The sequence below is a fragment of the Micropterus dolomieu genome, linkage group LG21 (genome assembly GCF_021292245.1).
Source record: "Micropterus dolomieu isolate WLL.071019.BEF.003 ecotype Adirondacks linkage group LG21, ASM2129224v1, whole genome shotgun sequence".
In the NCBI taxonomy this organism is placed as follows: domain Eukaryota; kingdom Metazoa; phylum Chordata; class Actinopteri; order Centrarchiformes; family Centrarchidae; genus Micropterus; species Micropterus dolomieu.
The window spans coordinates 10,249,387-10,259,136 of NC_060170.1; the positions used below are offsets into that span (position 1 = coordinate 10,249,387).

A 9,750-nucleotide genomic window follows, 5' to 3' on the forward strand; every position below is an offset into this window, starting at 1 on the left:
AGACAGACAGACAAGTGCTCCATGAGGAAACACCGCTCTGTTGGTAGTAACCATGGCAACAGCTTCTGTACTGAATCTCTGCAACTGTATTTTCTATAGAAAACATTAAATATATCTAGTAGAAATTATTGAAATGTGTTTATTTTTGTGCTGTTTGCTTTATGGACTGAACATTTTAATCAGTATTTTTTTTGTGGGCTATAGGAGTCCTTTTTGGACTTTTGCATGATAGGCCTAATAAAAGTGTAGCTTGGCTAATTTTTAGTGTGTAGCCTTGTACATTTGTGTGTGCTATGATTAATGTAGCTAGTCTAAGCTATTTCTCTGGAGTTTTTGAGGGTGCAGCCATAGCATACCTTGAAAACTCAGTCTTTGCATATCATAGCCTTTAATGTTTGTGTATGAACACAGCGGCAAAGACTGTACCTGGTTTGGTACCGGTTACATCAACAAATAGCTTTGTCCAAAATATTAGCGGTCTGGTGGTTGTCGTGAACAGGGTGGCCTGGGATTGAGTCAAATTCACGGCCTGAATTGCCACTCCTGGTGCACACAGCAGGTAAAACATGACAGCTTAATTGTATATTGCTATAACTGAGCAGTTGTCCTGTGCTAAACGTAAACCTGGCCCCATGTTTGCTGAATGTCATTTAGTTTGTGGTAATTTGATTAAACACATTTACTTAGGAGCATGTGTTATGTAAGTACAGTATAATAAAGTAATTAATACAATAGTTTGATGCCCCTAGGAAAGACATGCGATTCTGTAGAAATCCAAAACATAGAGCTAACAACAACATAGCGAGTAATGTAACTAACCAAGTTGTGGGTTAGCAAACTGTGGCCACAGTTGCTGCTGCAAAACAAGAGCCAGCACACAACAGTACTCACAACTCTCCCGCTACTATAACTAACATCACAACAAGTATGTCTTGGTGAACTTGAAAGTAAGCAGAATGTCCATGGGCAAGTCATTTAAATTATACAAATTTTACATTTTCATTTTACATTTTCTCCTGCCTCTAAATATCTGGTGATTTCAGCCTGCTTGAAAATTGCACAGATACAAAGAAGATGTGTTTTATTTTATTGCACAGAGCGTTTAAACAACACTTTGATAGCTGATTCTAAAATATTGCTTTATGGGCAGAAACTCATTCTCCAATTATTCTGAAGCCACATGAGGCAGTGCCATTGCACTCAAGTCAGAGGAGCAACTTGATCGTGTCATTAAGAAAAATACCTTTCACTCATCAAAGTAATCAGAATAAATGCACTGGTAACTAAAGAAAGGCAAGTGAGATTGGGGTTTGGTTCCTGTGTAACCCTGAAAGTTAGTGTTAAAGTATTGTTTTAACCCAATCAATGATCTTTCCCTAAACCTTACCAAAGGCTTTCCAACAAGTGGTCAACATTGTTAAACGGTCACCATTGTTTGGTTGGGTTTCCACCAAAAGTGCTTGGTTCAGCTTAAATTCCCTGGTGGAGATACGTTAGTACATGTTTGCTTGATTTTTGTTGTGTGAGAAGCTAAACTGCTGCATGTCAACAAAAACAAGATTTACAAGATTCAAATTATGAACAATGTGATCAAACAGCAACTAAACAAGATTATGAATCTAACCAGACAACTGATGCCAGTTGACAGTTTTAAATACTAAGTGATAGGTAGACACATTTAGGTCTTTTCCTTTTAAAGAAGTATTGAGGTTCAGTAGCCATCGTGTCTTAACTTTTAAAGCATGACAAATGTGAAGAGGGGTCTGATATGCTAAATATCATGCAGAGCGCTGATGTTTGTAGGTTAATGTTTGTTGGAACAATAGCAACTATTATCTTTTAGAAGCCTTTTGTTTTCAGTACAAACTCTTTAGGTGAAAGTTTAAATCAACCCCATCTCATCAGCTCGACCATTGTTTCTCGTCATGAACTTAGATAACCTTCCAATCAAGTGGACCATGTGCAGTGAGTGATCAATTCATCAGACGGCGCTCGTGGTTCTCAGGATTGATGAACACTGAAGGTGAAGCTGGCGTGTGATCTGCAGTTTCATCAAGGTCTGTGGAACAACATCTATCCACTTGCCAAATAGAAAAGTGACTCACTTGTTCTGTTTAAAATTCCAAACTTGGAAGCAGACAGAGATAAGTAGCCTGTTTGGGTTCTGCCCGGCTGGTCTGACTTACAGCTGTACTGGCTCTCATTCCCATTATGCCAAAAGCAGATAAGCTGCTTGCTGCAATGTTGAATTAGTTTCCTATTATCGCTAATTATTGGTAATGAATTGATCTGTCGTCGTCTGAACTTGTGGGTTTGTCACAGACATCTGCTATTCTGTTAAACCATAATTAAATCATCATATCAGACACAGTTTATTTATATTGGACATTTGCCACATACACACACACACACACACACACACACACACACACACCTGTGATATGAAAAGCAGATGTGCTGAAGTTGTGCCAAATAATCCATGCAGTCGTCCATCATAACTTCAGAAACACTCCCTGTGGGGCCTGGATCCCCATCAGTGTCAGACTGGAGTTTTGCTTTCACAAAGTTGTATTGACAAACACATAATATGGAATATTTTCTTTATGTATAATGCCTGTTGCGCACTTGAGGATAATCACATCTTAACCAATTTTAAAAATGTGTGATACCACAGACATAATAATAGATTTAACCTATTTATGTCATGGTTTGGCTTTGCCACCCCCCCCAATCCAGCGGCCTGTACTACGAAGGCGAGGTAACCTAACCAATCCAGATGCTTTCAGGAATAACTTTGTGACGTCCGGTGTAACTTTCCGATTAACCCGTACTACCAAAGGTGGATAGGTTTTACCCGATGGTAATATACGCTGCATCTCTAAACTGCTCTGAGCAGGTTATCTTGAGGTTGAGGTTAACTTGAGGTTACCCTGTATACGTGAACTACACACTACATCTGTACGCCTAACACACACCACTTGATAAAATATTTTTAGATTTCATCCTGATTTGTTCAACTGGGCTTGTAGCTGAAATGAAGTTATTCTTAACACAACAGCATTACGTTTATACAGCTCTGCAGCCTCGGTGATTTAGCAAGGAAATCTTAATTAAATTAACAGCCTAATTTTTGAGATCTAGCCCATCTGAATGGGCTAACTGAATTATCATTTTTTAGATTGACTGTATTACGTGGCCAAAAAATACGGAGCCAGGGTTGGGGTTAATAGTCCGAGGGGGAAACAAATCATATTCTTATCATATTACACATAAAAGAAGAGTCCATAAAATACAAAATAGAGAATTAGCCTACAATAAGAACACTGTGAAGATAATTACAAATTTAGTCAATGTGATGGCAACAAACCTCCCTGGCTTTGCTGACTTCCTCTGTATTAGATTTAAGCGTAACATGTCTTTAAACTTCTTGTATCCTAAACACGCATTCTTCTAGGGAAAATTCGGAGCATGCGCAGTTGTAAGAAGACCCTCTGTCTGCACGGCCGAACACACCCCTTTCATCAGAGAGGGACTCTGATGGCTCCTGCTCCCCTTTTTTCTCTGTTTGTGTTTTGTCAGCTGTCAGTCACCTGGCACCTTTTGGGTGTTTGTGGGAAGTGCACCTGCTCTCCCTGCCGTTTTCCAGAGCTCCCAAGGCTTCCTACACACGTGAGGTGAGTTTCAGCGGTGAACCTCTCCTGATTTAAACCCCGGCTCTACACTCAATCTCCGCCAGATCGTCCGTTCATCCTTGTGGTAACACTCGCTACTGCCAGCTTCAGTTATAAGTCTAATCGTGTTGTGAAAACGCTTTTTCTATGTCAAACGTGACTTCAGACATAAACAAACACAGAGTGCCGTTGTCGACTGCTTGCCTTTGTGTGTGCTATGTTTTGCACAGAAAAACAAAAAAAGAATATAAAACTGTGGATGAACCAATGAACTCATGACTGAGTAGAGGGAATCAGCATGGTTTATTCTATGGTTTATTTTATAGTGCAAGCAAATACACAACATGTTGATGAAGCTTCCCAGTCAGCTTGCTCTCATTGGCTGTTGCGGGTTTCTGATCGGAGGCTCCCAGATTTAGAATTGTAAATATCAAAGATTACGACTCGAAATCAGGATGCCTCTGGTTCAGTTGTTTGGGCTGATAATCTATTCCGAATAGCCTCGGATCAGGAACACCCCCGTGATTGTCGGATCCAATCGGATCCAAAGTCGTCCCAATAATCCTCTAGTGTGTTGCCAGTGTTAACTGTAGGGGAGAGCGGGGTAAGTTGTCTCGTGTGTAAGTTGTCACACTGCTCATAACTCCAACACTAGAGGCTCTATGTAAAAAATAAAATAGCCACTTTGTGTGACTTCTTTTTCTATGTTCAACTTCCTGTTCACATGTGGTCGAGGTCACTCTAATCTGAAGTGAGCATAATTTTATTATTTTTTTGCTTCAAAAGTAAAACATTTGCACTTTACATTTTATGTATTCCAACCTTATTAGGCATGAATGTTCAAAATGTTATCTTTGCACAAAGTAAGCTAACCTTGAGATTTAGCCAACATTAGCACACATGTCACTTTGGGGCAAGTTGTCTCAGTGACTTTGGGGCAAGTCGTCACATGTGATTATTTGCCCCAGTACAAATAAACACATAAAACATGCTCAAAAAACTATGTGAAATTGTGTAATTACCTCTGACACTAGTATTAAATGATACAGTAAATAGAATATTACACATTGTAGTTTACAGCAGCAGCCATATGCCTGGACAAGAGTATATACGGTCTTACGCCCTGCCGTAGGCATGTAGTGTGTTAGTAGATACACACACACACACACACACACACTACATCATACAGTTATTAATTAAGTTTGGCAACAAGGGTAGTCGACAAATAAGCTTGTAATTCATTTGTAATTGCAAGGAGGAATGTGTTTTGGAGGAAGGAAGAAAATTATCAACAGAAGACAGAGAATGGCAAACCCCCACCTGACATAATGTTAAAGGCATATTATACAGCTAAGGATTTTGACATAAGCTGCTGACATCTCTTTTGGCCTCATCTATGTGGAGCCATTTTCATACAGTATTCCAAAGGAGATGTGGTTTAAGTGTGTGAAATGCAACAAATGGGCCTGCGATGTTTGCACCTCAGGCCAGGCAATTTATTTATGTGTGCCAGAACTGTGACTCTAAACACATGTCTGATGAGTCAGATACATATGTACATTGGACCAAAATGCACATTGTTGCATTAGTGTGTTTAAACACCACATCTGTTTAGTTAAGAAATTATACATTTAAGCAAGTTATCTGCAGCATTACATTCAGTTACCATAGATCTATTTGCACTCCAGAGAACGTTTGATTTTAAAGTTCAAAGAAAGAGGTTGTGCCACTTAATGTGTGCTCTGCTAACATTTTTGTTTTGAATTAAATTATCCATCCATCCATCCATCGTCAACCGCTTATCCTGCGTACAGGGTCGCGGGGGAGCTGGAGCCAATCCCACCTGACATCGGGCGATACACCCTGGACAGGTCGCCAGTCCATCGCAGGGCCTGAATTAAATGATTTATTTTCCAAATTTTCTAGGCTTGATTGTTGATTGATTTTATTTTTAGTTCTGGTTACAATTTGAAATTGAAATTAATATTCACAATTAAGTTTTCAAACAGTTAATAATAATCCAGTGTGACAACTTACCCTATGCAGTGTGACAACTTACCTGCCAATGGGGGAAATTGTCACAAGTGCACACTCTCTATTCAACAGTCTACAACTCCATAATGAGATAAGATACGAAGATGTAATGAATACAAAACTTCTGTTCAAGACTTCATTCTTTCATTTGGTATGACATTTGTACCATTGTGATGTACGCTGCTCAGTCAATATTAGACAGTGTGCAAAGTGTGACAACACTTTTCAAGTTCATAATTTTATTTAGGGGTTGTACCAGAATAGGTTTACATGGTTAAATTTTTTATAAGCACCATTTTTTTAATACTGCATGTGGCTGCACCAGCTCTTCTCACCCTGTGGGTTGACTGCTCTGTTTTAGCAACGGAGTGAAGCATCTCACTTCAATTTGATCTTTGTTTGGAGTTGTGCATTCGCAGTGCCTAACTAGATGGTAGTCCTAGTACCTATGACAACTAGCCAATAAGATGCAGGGTAGGACGGGTCCTGACCAGCTGGTAACCAGAGCTTCGGTTCAGCCATACATGTTCCCAAACCAGCTTTGCAACCTAGACTGAAGGGTGGATGTCTTGCATGTGTGCTGCAGCTCAGTGTGATTCTCCACCTGAGGGCATGCCTGATGCGTGTTACCAGGGTGTGATTTGTAAAAAAAACAGAGGGGGGGATATTTTTTAACTTTTTTTTCTCATGAAAATAAATCATGAATAGATCAGAAATATTTTAATTGGCTACTTTTTCTTTCTTCTTTACATCATCATGCACAATATTTTTACTAAAATAGCCAATCATAAACTTTCCATAATGTGACCACATAAGGCAGGGGTCGGCAAATAAATGTGGCATTGGGCCAAATTTTTCCAAGCCGTTATATGGCGGGCCAGACCAAATTGTATGAAATCGTGCTCGTTTAGCCCCCCCCCAAGTAAATTGTACCATGCATTTTATCAAGTGACACAGATTTACACACAGTTACACAGTTTACAAAAGTAAAGTTTGGACTACATTCAGGCTGTTTCCAGGCAGTTCAGAGCAGTGTCTTCTGTGGGAGATAGTAACTCCCATTGGGGTGGACTTTGAGCTTTTCACTTTGCAAATCTATTACATTCATAAAAACGATATGTAACACAATGAAGAAAAGGGAAAAAGCCAAAACGCATAATATGACCTCTTTAAACATCCACTTGAGAGACGAAAACAGAAGAGACTGTAACCTTCCTCACATTAACACATGAAACAAAAATAAATGTCATATTTCCATTATGGTTTTTCACATAATTTTTGTTCATTTGAGGTTTGACCAGAGCTCTGTTAACTAAATTTGATAGGATTTTGTGGTTTCAGAAATGAATTTAATGTTTTGGTGCAATATGTGTATGGTTCTGTGTCTGATGTTACACTGAGATGATGTTCTTCTACCCAAGATGATCTCCTTCAGTGCCAGCAAATAACAGCAGGTCATGTTTTCTCAGGAGTGTTTTCACACTTGAGTTCGTACCCACATTTGTATTTTCAGTTGTTTGGGAGGGGGATATTATTCCTGCGGATTTGTTTTCACATAGTACAAATCCTCCAAACTGTGGATCAGTTGTGTTATAAACAAAATTAGACAATAAATTATCTGTCTATAGTCATATAAGATGCAAACATGGAAAACACGGGTTTTGACCATTTGTTTGAATTGTTTTACACAATATTTTAAGTAGATTGTCAATCTCTCTGCGGATAACATCATTTTTTGGCAGAGATTTGTGAGGACTTTCCTCATCACTTATAGAACTCCTGTCTCATCCAACAAAATATAATCCTCCCTTCAGCGCTCCCTCAGAAGCACCGCCCCCAAAATGTAAAATCTCTGAGGTTTCTTCAGTGTTGAAACACTTTTGCTTTTGCCTTGTCTTTTAACTTTGTTCTCTGTTTATACTCCTTTTCCTCTGTGGCTGTTTCTTGGCCATCTCTCCTTATTCAGTCCAGCATGTTTGAATGTGCCGGTGTATAGAACTCTCTCCCCCACTGCTTCTGTGCACAAGCACTAACACCACCTGTTGCTGATTGACTGGAACAATGTTGTGTGGCAAGGTCCACACCACTTTCTTTGTTTTTCATTTACGGAGCCAGGGCTGTGTAGGAAAACCAGTTTTTCTTGTAATAGCACACACAAAATGTAGAGCTAGTGAACCGTGATGAATTATATGCTGAATTTAACAAAAAGTGAATTGGATTACAACCACTTACTATCCCTTTAAACCCTTTTTGAATGCAAAAATGTCATGAGATCAGATGAGGCAAAGGAGTCATTATTATTCAATAAGAATCACTATTGACTCAGATGTAAAAAGGAGATTGAATCGACTGTTGTGGCTTCATCGCTCACTTGTGTAACGTTAGCATTCTTCTACAGCTTTTGTCATATTTTGATGGTGTCTAATCTAAGATCAACTCAATGGACTATCTTTGCACAACGATCAGTCAGCTTGGCTATGAGCAGGTTAATTTCCCATTGATAAAGATTTTAGTTTATCGCCATCTGTTGTGGATTTCAAAAAGAACAGAGTTTACATTTCCCAACATGAAGTCAGTGTCACATGTTAGTGTTTTCAGTAAGCTAATATAACACTAACAATATTATAAAATTTGGATTCTTGCACATTTTAAATTCCCAGGAAAAAACATTTTCTTACATTATTACATTATCTGTCTAAATTATTATTATTACATATCAGTTTGGGAGAAAAATGATCCATCTGAGAGGTATTACATTATTGGTAGAAATGTTTTTACAAGATCATTCGGGACATTTTATTCCATTATTCCATTATTATGCTTTTCATATTCATTTTCAGAAAATTACATTACATTATTATTATTATTATTACATTATTGGGTTCTACTTCTCAGGGCTGAACAATACAGCAAAATCATTTGCATGTTTTTTACTTTCAAAGAAAAAAAGATGTTGACTCAAAACATTTTCAATATTCTTCTAAAAGATGCTAGAAATCATCAAATAATATGTAAGCAGTTAAGGGCAGTGCTATTTTTAGTGAAGATACTTATGAGGTCTCTCCACTGGCCTCTGAGCCTCTCTGGTAAGTCCCGAGTGACATGGAGAGAAAAGTTTCCACATTAAACATGACCACCAGAAAGGACTCTTGTAACCCACCTCTGCCACCCTCTTTTCAACGAGGCACTGGAGCAGTAATGCCAGTGTGTCAGAGTGTGAAAGCTGCCAACATCCATTCCAACAACATGATGGGATAAAATCACAATGTGTAGAGTTAGTTAGATAATATTATCAGGGTGCAACATTTAGCCAAGGGAAATTCAATCAAGCTAAAATGGGGGAATCGAGTGTGTTGTGGTGTGTTTGTGTGTATTTGAAAGTATTTAATATCTGAATATTAAATGGGAAATTACAGGTAAAGACTCAAGTGGTTCCTTTAATGCCAATTAAATGTTCCAGTCTCTGTAAAAGGATAAAATGATGAATTATGTCGAATGCAGGACTATGATCTCATAAACCCAGTGCAGAGACAATTCATTTGTCTGATGCAATTAGTACATCATTTGTAATTTTCACCAGTGCTGTCTCTGTGCTCTAAATCCTGACTGAAAAATCCTCAAATAGACTATTGTTGTGTAGAAAGTCAAATAGCTGTTTGGCGATTGCTTTCTCAAGGATCTTAGAGAGAAACGGAAGCTGAGATATAGGTCTATAGTTTGCTAAAACCCCTGGAGCAAGAGTGGGCTTTTTACAGTCTTTAAAAGACTGTGGTACATATCAAGTAAAGAAGTACTGACTAAGGTTGAAAATTCTTTAAGCAGCATAGTCGGGATGGGGTCTAAGAGACAGGCTGATGAAGAAGATGAAGAAATCATTAAAATTGTTTCTAGGGTTGAGGGTGACGGCAAGAGATGATGGATTTTGTCTCTAATAATTAGACTTTTATCATTAAAGAAGCTTATGAAGTCGTTACTACTGAAGGCTGTAGGAATACATGGCTCAATAGAGCTGCGACTGTTATATTGAGACATGGTATTAAATTAA

General features: G+C 38.5%; 1 long non-coding RNA gene across 1 annotated transcript; it reads left to right on the top strand.

Annotated features, from left to right (window-relative positions):
• Nucleotides 1-376: 376 nt before the first annotated feature.
• Nucleotides 377-3,669, top strand: LOC123960687. Its single transcript, XR_006822569.1, has 3 exons — nt 377-559; nt 1,936-2,057; nt 3,455-3,669. It is a non-coding gene; the product is annotated as an uncharacterized LOC123960687 (long non-coding RNA).
• The last annotated feature ends 6,081 nt before the right edge of the window (nt 3,670-9,750 follow it).